The sequence below is a fragment of the Calidris pugnax genome, unplaced genomic scaffold (assembly GCF_001431845.1).
Source record: "Calidris pugnax isolate Ruff unplaced genomic scaffold, ASM143184v1 scaffold24, whole genome shotgun sequence".
Taxonomy (NCBI): Eukaryota; Metazoa; Chordata; class Aves; order Charadriiformes; family Scolopacidae; genus Calidris; species Calidris pugnax.
Genome location: NW_015090922.1, coordinates 22583288 through 22600020, shown reverse-complemented (window position 1 = coordinate 22600020; position 16733 = coordinate 22583288). Strand labels below are relative to the sequence as shown.

General features: G+C 36.2%; 1 protein-coding gene across 1 annotated transcript in view; it reads right to left on the bottom strand.

Annotated features, from left to right (window-relative positions):
* RGS7 (regulator of G-protein signaling 7) overlaps window positions 1-16733 on the bottom strand; it is a 242183-nt gene that overhangs the window by 99922 nt on the left and 125528 nt on the right. The window lies entirely within an intron of this gene.

The following is a 16733-nucleotide window of genomic DNA, read 5'->3' as shown; positions in this document are numbered from 1 at the left end:
AAGGGTATGATAATAACCTGCATTTCAAAAATTACATTACTGCAAAATTTACACAGAAAAACAAACACTTTATTATGTTAATACTAAGTTTTCCCCACCTTCCAAATTAGTTTACAAGTGAAACCTAGAAAATGTAAATGCAACACATTGTGATTATGCAATATATGGAGTAGATGCTGCAGGCCGTGCTGGAGGCTTAAAAGCCTTCTTGGGACTAATCTATGGCATTATGAGCTCCTCTTAGGAGCTGCAGTTTGTGTTCAACTTTGCCTTCACATTATATTATGTTTAACTATCACTTCTGCTGTAGTGACTTTTAACCCATTCCACTGGCTACCAGTAAAAGCATATTCAGTTACCAAAACGTGGCCTACCGATGTTTCACACTCCATATCATAGCTGAGCTCTTGACAGAATTCATTTTTCCCCTGGTGCAAAAGCACTTTCCTTACCACTCCAGTCTCTCTTCTTCTGTATCCCTTCATTCACTGTGTATCCATTTCTTTCTATTTAATTTCCTGTCCTTATTTTAAGATCTCATTTATTACTCATCTCTTAATACCTTTGATACCAGATTCCCTGCTGTCTTTTGCACTGAGCATCCTTCCAACCCCACCTCCCAATTCCTATCCCCCTCTTCTCCTCTTGGCCATGCACTTCCTACCACACTTTGCACTCGATGTGCCAAGTCACAAGCTGAAGTCAGTCTTGTTTTTCAGAATAAAAGCTACAGCTGAACTTCAACCACTGTGAGCATGAATTACAAAATAAATTCTGAAGCAGTTCTGCAGACAAAAAGACAAAAACAATAATGATCTAAGCAACTTTAAATAACCAAATTGGGTTAATGAGAAAATATACTGAAACACTGAGGGGAGGTTATGTGCATGTTCTGCATGTTTCATGATGGCTGCATCATGCCTCCAGTTCAGACAAGCAATGTAGTAGAGAGACATCTCACATAATGCCTCCATATAGAGACAATATTTAAGTTGATCATCTATTTCTCAGCAGACGTAACAACATAATTCTTTTATAAACTTAAATTTAAAAATATAATAAAAATCTTCACAATCTACACAAAAATAAAACTAAACAAAACAATAAAATCTCACCAATGGACAATAATATATAACATTAGAATGTGGAGGATAGTTTCCCTGTCACTCCCTAGATGGAGATTTCTTCCTTTACTTCCCATAGTGCATAAATTCCTTTGGTAATGAATATGATATTTTAAAAAAGCTTTTCAGAGAAGAAAGAAAATTTATTTCTCCTTACTTTCTTAATTTTAAAGAATATAATTTTTTAGCTTTTATTTTATTACACTTAGTGAATAGCTTTATCATGTATTTAACTAAGCCTAGTTGATTATATTCTAGCTTTTCATGCGTGTATGCATTAGTAAACTGATTACATAGCAATGAAAAGCCTGGAGATTTTACAACCACAACCAGAGCAGAGATTTTCACTACTATGTTACATGTCTAAATTTTAATAGATATCAAACTCCAGTGGCACCATTTCTCTTAGTATTTACGCAGGATTATTCCTTAAATTAGGCCAATTTACCTTTGCATGCTGTTGGATGTGTGCAAAATGTTTTAGACAGATATAACGTACCTCAAAATACTCTATTTTTATGCAATTTTATAAATATAATTTTTGTCCTTTATTTATACATATGAACTTAATGAGGGTGAGACTGAAGGAAGAAGTTTAGCTTAGTATAAGGTGAAACTTCGCAGACTTCAATGACACAGTTCCAAGCCTAGCTATATTTTTATGTCAGCTGACTAAAGAAGTTAGTCAGCCCTAAATATTTTCCTAAATCCTCAAAGGTCAGAGACAAAAAGTAATTAGAAAAACAACATGACATTTTTGAATACTGATTCTTAGCTTCCTTCAAATCCCTCAGGTACCATATGGGAAGAAATTTTCTATTATTTTTTCTCACCCTCAAATACTTCTTCTCTCTTTACCTCTTTTGAAAACTTCCCTACAGAGACACACCATATTCCTCTGTCCTCAGCTCCTGGCATCACATTTGTGTACATGGTCTACACATCAGAAATTTCACCTCCATATGTCACACTGTCTTCTGGCTTATAAATAATCGCAGGAAATGCAATTTTTTTTGACAATTGCACCATCTGATTCTGAAAGATCATTACTGCTCTATTCACATTTTATACTGAAGCCATTCCCCTGGTACCCAAAAGCCTGAACAGCGTTTTAAGCCAGCTATCTCATTCAAACACCCCAATGATTTCAGCTGCACGACTTCAATGACAAAAGCACAGATGAATAAATATTAACATGAACACTCTCCTTTTAGTGTGAAGGCTACTCAAGTAAAGTGAAGTTGCAAGTAATTTTTCATATCACAAGTGAGAAATTTATCAGTTCATATGCTTTTGGGAGATCATGTGGAGATCGTGTGGCCAGCTCTAGTCCTAAAAAGAATAATAAAGGTATTATCTTGAATAGCTTGCTGTGTGTTTCTTTTAGCTGCTACTTTTAATGTCTAATAAACAAAATTATTTCATTCAATCGTTCCCGTGCCCTTTTCTAAGGTTTATTACTTATGCAAATATATTTCTAAAAGCAAAACCATTACTATAATTTCTTATCTCAGGAAAAGAACAAGGCAGTAAAACAGGTGAATGCTGTACAGAAAAGCAATATTTCCTTTTAGTCTTAGCTTTGAAAATCTGGTGAACAGTAAATTCATGTCATTTTTCATACACCACACTTCACATCTACAGGAATCATGATCCAAGAATTAGGATGCAAAGGCTTCAGACTTCATTATTTATAAACAAGAACTAATACTTAGTTCTTATTTAGCTCTGATCCTAATATTTAGGATAAAACATCTTTAATCTTCAATCCTGAATCTGTCTTATAGCCAGGAATCTATCACAAACACAAGCTGATCAGACAATATAAACTGAGTGGAAGCCACTACCTTGGTATTGGACTCTCCTGAAAAGGAGAACTTCAGCAATCCAAAATAGAAAAGGTTTGCCATGTCAGAAAGATACTCAGTTTTTGTATACTGTTTAATGTGCCATTCACTGCTAACGTATGAGATCAAAACCTCCAATAATAACATTTTCAGAGTGGATTCTCAAGCTAAGTTCTCCAAGTCTCCCCGCCTTACTTCCAGAAGACAGCTAAAAGTCAAGTTGGCTGTTAGATCTGTAAGGTCCAGAAGACTGAAGTTAAATTGTGAACTGAATTTTGAAATCCCAGAAGAACCCTCAATTGTCATGCCAATTCCAGTAACAAATAAAACTGAACAAGGCAAAGGGATCATTTGTAACAATAAAGGTAGTGCAAGCAGAAAAGATTAAAAAAAATTTTTTAGATGCAGAGCCATAGAGCCAACAATGAGATTGCTTAAATGCCAACAACTGTCCAGATAAAGGCAATAAGATTCACAAGACTTACTCAAGCCCAAAAGTACGAAAGACTTTAACTTTTTAAGAAACAGGCAAAAATATGTCTACATTCACACACAGAAAAGACTCAAGCATGTACTTTGTAAGATGTACTTGCTGAAAACTCAACAAGTGATCAATTTTAAAAGAAATGGTCCAAAAATAACAGTTGCTGAAGCTTTCATAGCATTTTAAGAAAATATTTTGGAGGAAAGTCTGCTCTCTGAACTCTACAATGCTCATTTCCAAGTCAAAGTCATAAATGCCAGCGCAATGCTAATGTTAGCTCTGAAGAACAAACCCCTTATTTTAAACAAGTCTTTACAGAGTACATTTCAAAAAGGTGTTGATTCTGATCTATAAAAAATTTCACAGGAATTATAGTTCTGGTTTTTTGCTATGCATAGATGCAATGAGCCATGTAAGCCTTGATTTGACAACAAAAAGATATGATAGCAATTCTGCAAAACAAAAGTGCAAAATTCAAATTGCTTTATCTTTTTAAAAATTCAAAAACATATTTAGCTGAAAAAAATTCAAGTTGCAAGAAAGTATATTTTATTAATCAGAATCACAAGCTGTGAGACCATTGAGTAACTTAACTCAAAGATTTATTTCATACAGAGACAGGTTTAACCTTGCAAAAAACCCATGCTTTTACTAATATCTTGGTTTACTAACTAAAATCTATTCTTTTTATACTTGTAGACCTGAGAACATTTACAGATGATGAAGACAGACAGGGACACAGGAAGCTCCCCTGTGTTACTGATACCAAGAGAGAGGGTTTTGCTGTTGACAATCCAGCAAGTGCTTACTCATCAAGCGTCATCAAGAATTTTGCCATCTGAACTCTCAATAGTGATATAACCATAATAATGTTTGTCATGTGCTGTGAAAGCTGGGCCTGTTGGGTAGGTGCTTGCGGCAGCCCCGCTGTCAGCTGGGTCACTTTGAGGGCTGCACCACCACGTGGTCTCAAGAACCTGGAGAATTCTGTGCAGAACAACTCACAGTAGGGAAAACTTAATAAATATCACACTGGTTTCTAAATTTAAGATGAGACTGTTACTAAATTAGCAAGGGAATAGCACTGAATTTCCATTGTTTCCTTTTTTTTTTTTTTCATTGGGAGAGGTAGGAGATGTGTTATTTTGACTTCTGTCTCCAACATCGTTGCTTTGTCACACTACTTCAGTGATGCATCAGGAAACTAAGTTTTCTTACTGATATACACACTTCAAGATCATTGGTCATAAGTATCTGAAAGAAATATCATGTGCAATTTCATTTCTCATAATGATTCAGACACTGGAAACACAGAAACTGGATCAGATGAGCAGGGAAAGGCCAATGCCTTATAAGGTTCTCAGCACTAGCTGTTTTCTCACAAAAATTGCTAACAGAGAGTTAGGACTCTGTCAGGAAGAGGTTTCACTGGTGAAAGGGAAAAGATGATCTGCATTCTTCCTTAAGTTTAAACAGTCACAAACCATAGCATGCATTGTTGATCTGTTATATCAGCACAGATATTTTACAATTCCTTTTCTTTCTATAAGAAGCATGGTTCATGTATAAATTCTGCATGCATACAGCTGAAAGAAATCACATACCACATATTTCAGGGCAGAAGGAAGAAAACCTATGACTATATTATCTTTTCATAAATTTATGGAAAACTAACTTTGAATCACACTGGATTATTCATCTTATTTTTCCCTATGTCTATTATAGCTGAGCAAAGAGAAGGTTTGCATCAGACACCTGAGAGTGCTGTGCACAGAAAGGTGGAAGATAGAAGGGTGTGGGGGCTCCTCTCTGAGGCTGAGGTTGCAGTAGTGCTTAAAGGAACAAGGAGCTATTTCCCCATAAATTATGTCTCTAGTTCAGTACTAAACTGCATTTGATTTCAGTCCAACAGAAAATGTATTCAGAGGTGCTTTGATTGTCCATCTTTTAGTTTCAAAAGTAAGCTGGTAAATGTTTAGATGGTAAAAAGGGGAGATGAGGGACATGACACAGCGAAGCTGTGTAACTGAATTTGGATGTATTTCATTTTAATTTAAATACTCTCCACCCTGTATTCTCATTTAACAGCTTTCTCTTTCTTTTCTCTATTTTTTTTTTTTATTAATGGAAGGTAAATTTATAGACCTAATCTGATCTAATTGTTTACCATGACTGGCAAGGGAGCTGAAACTGTGAAAATCTGAATACATTGCTGATTGCATTTACATATTTAACTTGCTGACCTTTACTAGTTAAATGGGTTGACTTCTGAAAGAAAGACATCACTGATCACAGTGTAGTTTGATTAAGGAAATTTACCTCTCAACTATCACATGTTATTTCTGCCACTTGCTTTTAAAATTATTGATGAAAACAAATGCTTGCTTTTTTGACTTAAACTGCTTGCAGGTTTAAAAATCTCACCTGAGTAATACTAACTGTGCAGAGAATATGAAATAATTTAATGAAACTAGTTATTAAATGACTAGTTATTAATACTAGGAACACAAAAGACATTACAGCTTTCTAGTTTTAAAACAATATAATAAGCTGTAATACTTTCTCTTTTTTCAGGTAAGATGGACACGGGAATTTGCAAAAATAAAAACTTGAAATTAATTATCCCACTGCTTTTGAATTGGACCCTCTCATTCTATGCTGTAAGCCATCTGCAAAAATACTCAGGCCTAGAATGGCAGAAAGGATCCATACTTCCAGCTAGCATAAGCTCATGAAGAACAATGTGTCGCTTTAAATTGTTAAATTATGGAATCTCTGCTTCTGAGGGAAAAAATCATCCACTTTCACATTGTGAAAAAGCTAATACAGGATATGAAAAATGTCTCCCAGCTTCCACACCTACATGAAATCACCCAATAGTGCTGACCAACAAATTCCAGTAACGTAAATTCTGCAGTCAGACCCTGTCTCATAACCAAGCTTCAGAACAGAAATCCAGTTCAATAAACACTAAAAGGGTAATTAATCATGGCTGCATATCTGTGCCCACTCTTTATTCTAACAATGTCAATTCACATAGGCCCCTGTCTTCTCCAGCAAAGGAACTGCTGTTTCATTCCAGCAACATTTATCTCTAAAGCTTCTCAAAAGACATCTTCTTGGATCTCTTCCACAGCCACAAGTGACTGTTTTACAGGTGATACTAGCTGTGCATAATTGGCAATGTATCAGTAACCACAAATGGGATCCCTGTAAACCCAAGGCTGTTATAATAAGCTCTAGAGTTTAGCATCTTGCTGAAGAACTTTGCTTAATGCTAAACATTTGCCAGACGTGAGTGATACTCTTTAGAAAAACTAGATGGTATGAAAACCCAGCACAGCCTTTTTTTGTAAGGGAATTTTTACACTCTTATTCAAAATGATGTTAAGCTATGTGATCTTGTTTGACTGTAAAAAAATATCAGTGTTCAGGTGACATAGATAAAGAAAAGACTATTTTGTATATTTCCCAGGCAACTAAATCTTACTTCTCCTATGTAAAAAGTATTTGTGGGGAAAAAAAAAACAAATGAGGAAATATATGTAGAATTCTAAAGACCATAAAGTCTGTCATTTATGAGAAATCTTCCTTTCCAAATATGAAAAATAAGAAATCCACTTCATTTTTAAACACTGTATGCATACTCCAAGCAAAACTTCTAAAGTCTGAGATAAGCAAGGAGCCCAGCAGGCTCTACTGCCTGCTGATTACATTCTCTAAAACATGAGGCAATTTAGTCTCCAAATTTCTGCTCAGACACAAGTGTTTTCAGGCATCTGAACCTGAGTGTCTCCACCTCAGTCTTTAGGCATCCTGGACTGGATCCCTTTTAATTCCTTTTCCTGGAGCTGAAATGCTTTTGTGTTAAATAGTTTTAGAGGTAAAAGGAGAAAATAAATTATTTGCTACCCTGTAGGACACCCATGTGGGGAGCTGAGCACCTGGAGTCCCCTCCCCGCTACAGTGAAGGCTGGTTTATGGAAAGTAGAATAGCATTGGCAAGTGCATCCTGGTGCAGAACACAGCAGTGTATGAACGCAAGAGCAGGCTCCCTTAAGGAAAGCCAAGAAGAAAATGGATATGCGACTCCTATCCCAAGTTTGTCCTCCGGTTCCTGAAATAATATATAAAAAGGCAACAATACCATCACTGTTGTCTAACTATCTTGAAATTTCACTTTGAAAATTCATCCAAGATTACCTCAGGAAAACTGAAAACACATTTTTGAGGGACAAATTTCCTAAATTACCATAAATAGTTTATCTGGATTTTTTTTTAAGTCTACAAGATGTTTCACTGTATCTTGCTGAAAACTTGGTATCTTGATAAGCACAATTTTTTTGGAGTTCACGGCTGAGAAAACACCACGAAATTTCACTAATTACCTCCTAAGTCTTCTTTGTTAATGAGTAAGCGAGTTTCAAATTAACAGAAGAACAATTTATTGTTAGCATAATTATGGAGGGCTCCTCAGGGGAAAGCATCACCAAGGCACAGGATATTTTTCCTTCATCCTATGTATTTGTATGCAATTAATGAAATGGAGCTTTTTTCAGTAATTCAGAAGTGGCTGAAATTTCTAATTGAAGGCATTTCCTAAGTCATTTGAATGGCTTTCCTCCTCTGGAGAAGTAAAACTAATAAGCTTATGTTTGGAGTACACTGAGACCATAGTCTAAGTATTTAGGGGGAACATGGACATGTGAGACCCCAGAACTTAAGGGCTGCCAAGCAGAATGGTGTCAGGGTAGAGCCAGAGGGGAACAGACGGTATTATTTCATGCAGTGTTTGTAGACAGGAGCAACCACTGTAAATATTTTTATAGCCCTTCTTAATTATAGAGGGTGTCCATGCATAAATTTTAAAGTCATCTAATTTTGTGATTTGCATAAATCTCAATTACCTTAGTTTATACCTGCTTAAAATACAAAACCAGATTAGTTAATTTGGGATTGTTTTAAGACACATACAAATACACATTGTATCTAGCTGGAGGTACTACTTACAGTGTTCCTGCAGATTTCACAATTACCATGTCTTGAAAAGAAAGCCAAGCTAGAAAGAAATATTCATCAAAGTAGCAGTAGCACTATCCAAAGAAACCCTATTAACTTCCCGTAGCATTGTCATCAAATACTGCATTCTCTGCCCTCTTAGATTTTACAAATTTGCATATCAATATTAGTCAAATGTGCTCTTTCTCTCATACAAGCATCAATAAGTGTCTGCAAGTTGCACTTTGATAATCTTTGCAACGCAGTAAATGCTGCCTGAGATTACCTCTGCAACAACTAGTTTTACATTATTTTTTTACATCAACAGTTTGAAAATATTGTGTAAAAACACAGCTTCCAATTTCAACAAAAAGGCTTTGTGAAAGTCTTCACTGTGTTATTGCTTCAAGCAATTTGGTATATTTTTTTTTCATATTTCCACTTCAATTTCTTCAAGAAATATGATATTTTCCTTCTGAAATGGTTCTTCTAATTCTTGCCATGCTGCCCCCCAAAGACACCCACACACAGATGGCAAAGGAAGGAAGTGAAGCAGCAATGTAATTTCTGGTAGGCACTTCACATTCATGGAGGATTTTCACAGGGGAAAATCCTGAAGTACTAATTCAGGGGTAATGGGTGTTCACATATAGATGATGTATGATTTGACTTGTGATTTTGACTCCAGGAAGAAAGTCAGTGGAGACACAGTGACTTATAGTTTTGACATTTGCCCAGCAACAATGTCAACGTGCTTCCATCCTCACAAAACATTCCTACACAATAATAATTAATTTATACAGCTGGTTTGAAAATGGGTTTTTCCACTGTTGCTATTTCAAAACACTCCTTCAGTGACTCATGCTCTTACTGTGCTCTGTGCTTAAGACTCTGAAAACTGATGTCCAAAAAAACCCTTTTGATCATCACAGATTTCCTGAATAACCCCAGCTATTTAATTTAGTTATTTTGACTAAAATATATCCTTCAGAAAGAGTTAGTGATGCTAAGTACAACAGCATAATGTCATGCTCTGCAGAAACTACTGATAAAAGTCACAGGATTGGATATGAAGAACCCAGAAGTACCTCAAGAATTTGTTCATAAACCAGCCGCTCTCTCAGCTACAGAAACATCTCTAACAGCAAACCTCATCTCAATAAAAGAGATTCTACAACATGGCAGATGCACAAAATACTTACCTGCAGAGATACCACCCAGTGTGGGGATACAGGCTACAACAGAAAGCCTCAAAACACAAATTTCATGACAAAATGCCAAGAAATTGCAGAATACTCATCCGGGTTTTTTAGTGCTTTTATTTTTTAACACATAGGTTCTACTGTTCCATAACCTCCAGCACAGACCAGCTATTTTTCAGCTAATAGCAATAAATACAAAATATAAGATACAAGAAAGTTTGCTGAAGCTGAGTAGAAACTTTCATCCTTAATTCCAATATTCAAGTGTTACACCAGAAATGTCGTTGCCTATGATCAGAACTTTGCTCAAGGCTTCTTTTTTCTATTTGAAATATGAAATGTTTTAATATTCAATAGACCACAGAAAGTTCAAATGAATTTCTATTTTTGATTAAACTGTGCTGGATGTTTTTGTGCTATTTCCTCCAGATCCATGATTATTTTAATATTGTATGTCTCGGAGTTTACACTTCAAAGATCTGCTGCAGGGCTACATTTTCAAAAAGGAAACGAAATGAAGTTATTCAAATTGTAAGTACCTATACTTTAGAGCGTTAGTCTGAAAATCTAATCCCATTCAGTTTCCACCAAAATATGGGATTGTTTCAAGACTTTATTGTGCTCAATTGCTTGGCATAATAAAAATAATCTACATCATACAGCATAGAATGAACTGTGTTAGAAATAAAACCGATCTTTGCTCCAACTTGATACTTCCACGAAATTCAGCATATTTTTCATTTGCAGTCTTTCATCAGTATTCAGAGATTATGAATTAATTTATTCTAAATGTCAATAATTGTGCTGCACGACTGTCTGAAGCAGATATGACTGGGTCTGTTCTCAAAGGGTCTGTTCTTTACACCCCAAGCACTTTGTCGCAATAAAGGCAAAATCTATTAGCTCCTGAGGATAATTCCCAAAAGTACATTGAAATGTAGGTTGTGCTGACAACTGAAACATGATTTATCTCTAACATGATTTATCCATCAATGAAGGTTTACGCAAAAATTTAAATAGATTTGAACTACCATCTTAATATGCAACCAACAACTCTTAGGTTTAAAATAAATCATGCCAACCATAATAAGTACAGTATTTCTGTATAAAATTGAATTATACTATATGCTTATATATGTGAGTATATATACCAGTCACTGTATAAATTATGCTCCCACCAAAAACCTTCACAAACGAAGTAAAACTTCGAGAAAATAAATCCCTCTATATTTTAGTTTACCAAGTTCATTCCTTTGCTGCATTCTTTCCCCAGGGACATTCACATGAGCATTTGTGAGATATTAATTGCAGTCATGTAGCTAGTATTTACCTTTTAGTCTATGATATATAGGAATTCAAAAGCAGAATTTCATTTTTTACAAGTAAAATGGCACCATATTAACCAAGTACATCGTAGAAGCTAAATATTTTCTTTCCATTAGTATCAGCTTCTGGCAATGACCATAGAGCCATCACTAATTTCTCCATTTGCAGAATGACTCTTGGAGCCTGGAAAAGTAATGACCTCTGCAAAAACCTCCTGTCTTCTCCCATCCCTACCCTCACATTCATTATGTACAGAGCTGCCACTTGATACAATAATCCACTGGCTCATGGGAATTACTTGGAAGTTTATCTAAGGAAGCATTTTCAGCCATCCATTATCAGGTAGAAGAATAACAACAAAGATAATATTCTGAACAATTCTGGACCTCTAGTCTGTGATGCAACCTTTGGTAGATCACAGAGCTAGTATTTATCTCTATAGTAAAGATTATAGTTCCTCATACTGTGCTGTGGGGAACTTTGGGGGGCTAGAGAAGAGAGAAGCATTTTGAAAAGATCAACCTGTAGGTATCAGTGTAATAAATAATACTACATGTCCTGGAGTCTGGATTATATTCTTCATGTTATTTTACTGTACATTTCAATCTTTTATTTCATTTGGATGAAACAGCTGAAGAACGGAAGGCATCTTACTGTGAACACAGGATGGGTCCTTCGTAACTTAAATCACGAGTACAGAAGCTCTTTGTGAGGATGAGGCTCTAGCTTTTTTTTTTTTTTTCCTTTTTCACAAGATGCAGAGAAAAATTAAGTTCATACTGTTGCCTAGGAGCATGCAGTAATGTGAACACTACTTTTAGCACCTGTTGTGTTTTTGCTGTTTACACTGTCAGAATAAGAATAAATACTGGCAAGATGAAAAAACCCCCTTGGTAAAGCAACATGAATACACAACCATTCACGTACCTACCCAAACCAGTTCTGCCCTTCTTCTTCCCAGCCTCTGTACAGAATTTATTTGTATCTTGGCCTCTCCATGTAATATTTTAAGACCTATATGTATTTTATGTAAAATTGGTGATGGCCACCATTTCTTCCTTAACCATCAATTGAAGACTCAGGAATAGATTGTATACCCTCCACTTGGAAAATAAAGGCAGGATCAGTAAATAAATATAAAGCAAACAGGTATCCAGTATCAGGAATGCTCTTTACTAGTGCAAGGTGAAAGCAGACACGACTCCTGTGTCAAGGCCCTGGAGAGAATAAAGATTTTGTCAGTCAGCTAAAGAGTTGTGCTGTCTAAATGCAATACAGTCCTAAGGTTGGGCAAGCAGAGGTGTGGGAAAAACATGTTCTTGTTCAATCTTCTTACAGCCTGAAAAGGGCTAAAATGAACGTATTAATGGATTTTAAAATAAAGCTAGCAGTCCTCTACTGCAACAGGAAATAAAAGACAACAAAAACCCCAAATTTAAATATTTAAAGTATTTTCCATGAAATACTTACACCCTGTTGAATCTAGCAACAGGTATTAATACAATTTTCCTGGTAACCTACTGGCAGATAGGAAACTGACTGAGAGCAGCAAAGGGTAGAGTAGCAAGCAGCCTGATGATGGCAGAAGGCAGATCACTTCCCATGGCTTGATGAACGCAGGCACTCTCCTCTCCAAAACAGAGGAAAGACAGTAGTGGTAATATAACTGGTAAGAGATTTTTCTTGACATAAAAGAGGAAGGATATAGGTCACCTAGCAGGGAAGACTTAAGTAGATTATCCCCTTCCAATTTCTGCTTCACTTTGCATGAGGCAGGTCTATACTCAGAAACTAAGTATATACTAGGCTGTTTTAGTCCTTTCTGTTATGCTAATTCTATTTGATCCTGCATAGAAATGAGCTTCCATCAAATACCAATAGACAAGTAAATGCCTGGCATTTTTTTTCAACACATAATGTCCAATGGAAGGAATACAGGCTCCTGCTTACAAATAACTTCCTTTGTTTCCTCATACCTGCCACGTTGCTGCATTTAGGGCTGCCAAACTGGCATTGCTGATGCCTTCCACGGGCTCAGCCGAGCACACTGCTGTGGGTGGCATGGCATTCACAGCACAATTTCCCTTGCTGTATGGCACCGGGAAACATGGCAGTTTAATGTTCAGCCTTTCTTCCATACACTTGCAGGAGAGCAGTATCTCGGGGAAGAAGGATCTCTTTTGCTAGCTACATTAACACCTAGTAACACATGCTGCTCAAACAAGAGATGACCAGGAGTTTGTCATACAGCACACAAACACAGCAGCAATTCAAACCAGCCAGAAAGAGTCAGAAGACTGTTTATCTCAAGTTCAGTAGCTCTTGTCTTTTATTGATTTTGCAAAGAGTATGTCTCTGACCATCGCTATTTCTGGAACATAGACATAAGTAATTGCTGACAGAATAGATGTATATGCTACTGTTTCTTTTTTTTTTTTATAGCAAGTGATTGTTTATTAATCTAGGTCGGTATATTAAGAAAGACCTATAGATTCAACCTTGAAACTTTGCTTTCCATATTTCTTAGTAATAATAATGAGGTTCCCCTCCCAAGTTACAATTCCAGAAAAGACTGTCACTGAAGGTAAGAAAGCAGCAAGATTCTACCATTGTCAATACACCTTTACATTTCAGTAATTTTTCCTTATCACTTGTTTAAAATCACCAGTTAGCTTGCCTTATGAGAGATGTACTTGCTAGTTAGTGTTTTATTCTTTTTAGCAAGTGAACTAACAAAGATAAGACAACTTCTTTATCAAACAAGAACATATGCACACTGAGAAAATAGAAGGAAAATACAGCTCTGAGCACAGGTTCTTAAGATGAAGCTCACACAAGTAACTCTTGCTACATATAAAGCAAATACATACACGTAATCCTTTAGTGCTGCCTAAACTTCCTGCACTCTAATATTAATAAAGATGATGATCACCAAGCCAAGTGTATCAGGGAAGGTGGAAGATCTGGCAGAGGCAGAAGCTACTCCACAGTTCAGTGTTGCGATCATTCAGTAATTTTAGTATGGAAGCATCTCATACTAATTGCTACTCAAACGCATTGGAACAGCGAGTCCCTCTGCTAAGGACTCTAAATTCCGCATTTCTGATGTGACAATTTAACTGGATAATGAAGATTCTCTGTGTTGATCATATCCTGTGGTCGTTCAATATATTCTCTGAGCTTCCCCAGCCAAAAGTGCATCCTCAAAGGGATGCTTCACAAATCACAACAGAATTTGTGAGACACCAGAATTTCTACCCTGCAGCAGATTCTGAGGTTCTCAAACTTCATTTTGTTGTGAACTGGAACCCCAATGCAAAACATCAAACCTTTGCACAAACTGAAAAATTCCAAAATATTTTCCTTTAATGCTCTCAAAATGTTTGATTCAACAGGGGAAAAGCCTTTTTTAGTGTAAAACAAACACAATGTTTAATCTTCATCTTTCTGACTCACAAGACAGCTTCTAACAGAAGTATAATAATAAAACAATAAAACCAAAATGCAGTATTTCAGTACTTCCAGATAACAACGTCAAAAAAATTCTCATGAAAGAGTGAAAACATTTCCTAGTAGAAAACTGATTTGCCACGTAAAGCGTCAGAAAGGCTCTTAATGGATAATTCTTCTAAATTAAGCAGATGTAGAAGGCTTGAACAGAACTAAGATGGATGTGCTTCATTATGCTATGACGGTTTCATCTCTTAGACAAGACCAGAGGACAGTGCTGTAGGATCTACTACACTGAGCACTCAGAGAAAGTCAATTGATAGTTTTACACACAAGAGATGAAATAAAAAGAGTATAAAGGGCAATCTCATCTGCCTTTTTCTCTTAAGGTGTTACCTTGTCAATGATTAACTCTATTAGAATGAGTCAAAATTTTTATTCCACTGTATATCTTTAATAACATGCTGCTTCCATTTTAACCTAAATTAAATTCAAAGATATTCTTATCATGCAATATAAACACTACAACTATAGCACTTAGCTCTGCTTAGCTCATATCATGCCTTTCTATTGATGATGAGTCATCTCTCCTCCTACCATGTAGTAAAGAAAACGGATGAGCCTTAAAAAGCTAACACTTTTTGCAATTTTATATAGCAAATACCATTTGGAAAATGTATCTGTAAAATCACAGTACCTGTAACTTCTACATCAGTTTCCACACAGTGAGTTATATACAGTGGGGATGAAAACATTTGGGAACTCTCTAGAAATTATTTTCTAAAGTATGTTCTCTTTGAAAGTAAGACTGAACTTAGTATTTTGGCAGTTTTGACTCACGTCATTTTAAGTTTTAATTTCAGGTATATTTTTCATTCTGGAGCTATGCTTAAAAGCAATTTCTATTTATTGACTGTGAAATCAAAGGGAATATTATAAAAACATTCTCTGTCTTAGTTGCAATGGGAAAATCCAAAGTAACTCCGCTATAGACACTAAAAATGCTTCAAATGTTTCAAATCAACACAGCTTTAGGACGTGGCTAACCAAAATACTGAAATACATCTCAAATTCTTCTCGACTATGACATATGCTGAGACTTAGGGCAAATAAATTGCAATTCAAAGTTGCTTAAGAAACTTAAAGTCTATTTTTTTATTCTTTCTAAAATCAGTATGCATGCAAAACTGTATTGAAACCATAACCATCTTACTTCAAACATAAAAAGAACTTCACTATATAGTACTGTATATTTTTGTCATCAATTGCACCTTTGCTACCCCTAACAGGTGAAATGGTTACACAAAATCGGGCTCCGGCTCTTCATATTGTTCAGGAAGATGTCCTGAAAGTCTTTCAAGCAGCTTCCTGTGCTATGCGAGCTGAAGCAGCCACGCTCTAAAATGGGCATCATCACAACTTGCACTATCTATAAAGAAGCAGCATTCAGGCTACTTTGATATGAAACACATTCGCTTCATCAGAGGCATTAGAAATGTGATGATATTCCCTCCCTTCATCAAAAAGCCTCCTTCGTTTGAGGTGCCCTCACAAGATACCTTCACAAGGAAACCCAGACGAGTGCTTGTAACTGAAGTCATGCACATGAAAACCAAGAGAACTATCTAGCAGCCGTGTTCCCTCCTTGCTGCACACAGGGAAGCTGAGAGGGGACAGGTCTCTGGGGCTTCTGACAGGGAATGTCTTATATGCCAGTTAGGTGACCACACTGAAAACAAGGCAAAAAGAAAAAGGAGTGGGTATGTACAAACAAGTAGGACAACAGGCTACTGAAAGATACGCTTTTTGTACTGAAGGACCTGTTATTGTCTGATGCAGTCACCTCCCCTAAGCCTTGTTACCTATATTTGGCACAAGGGACACGATTTGTCAGAATAATGATCACAGATCAAAAAAGCCTTTCAGCAAGGGAAACAGGCAATATTACTCTGTCCCAGAAGATGCACCATTTAAAGTGAGTGTATCTCCTGAAGATTTAAAACCTGTGCCCAGCAAAGAATTACAGAAAATAATTTATCTGATTTACAATTTGCACAACAGTATGTGAAAGAACTTAAGCAATGTTAACTCCCCAAGGACTACTCTGATGAAGATATGGTTCACTTTACAGCTATGGGAGTAGGGACCAGAGAGCCAAGCAGATGGCCGGCTGCCACAAAGACAAAATGGCCAAATCAATGATGAGAATCCAAGAGACTTAACTCCAAACCCCACTTATGAGCCCTAGGTTATGCTAATATACCTTAGATAACACTAGAAAGACTGAAGGTGCTTTTCTTTT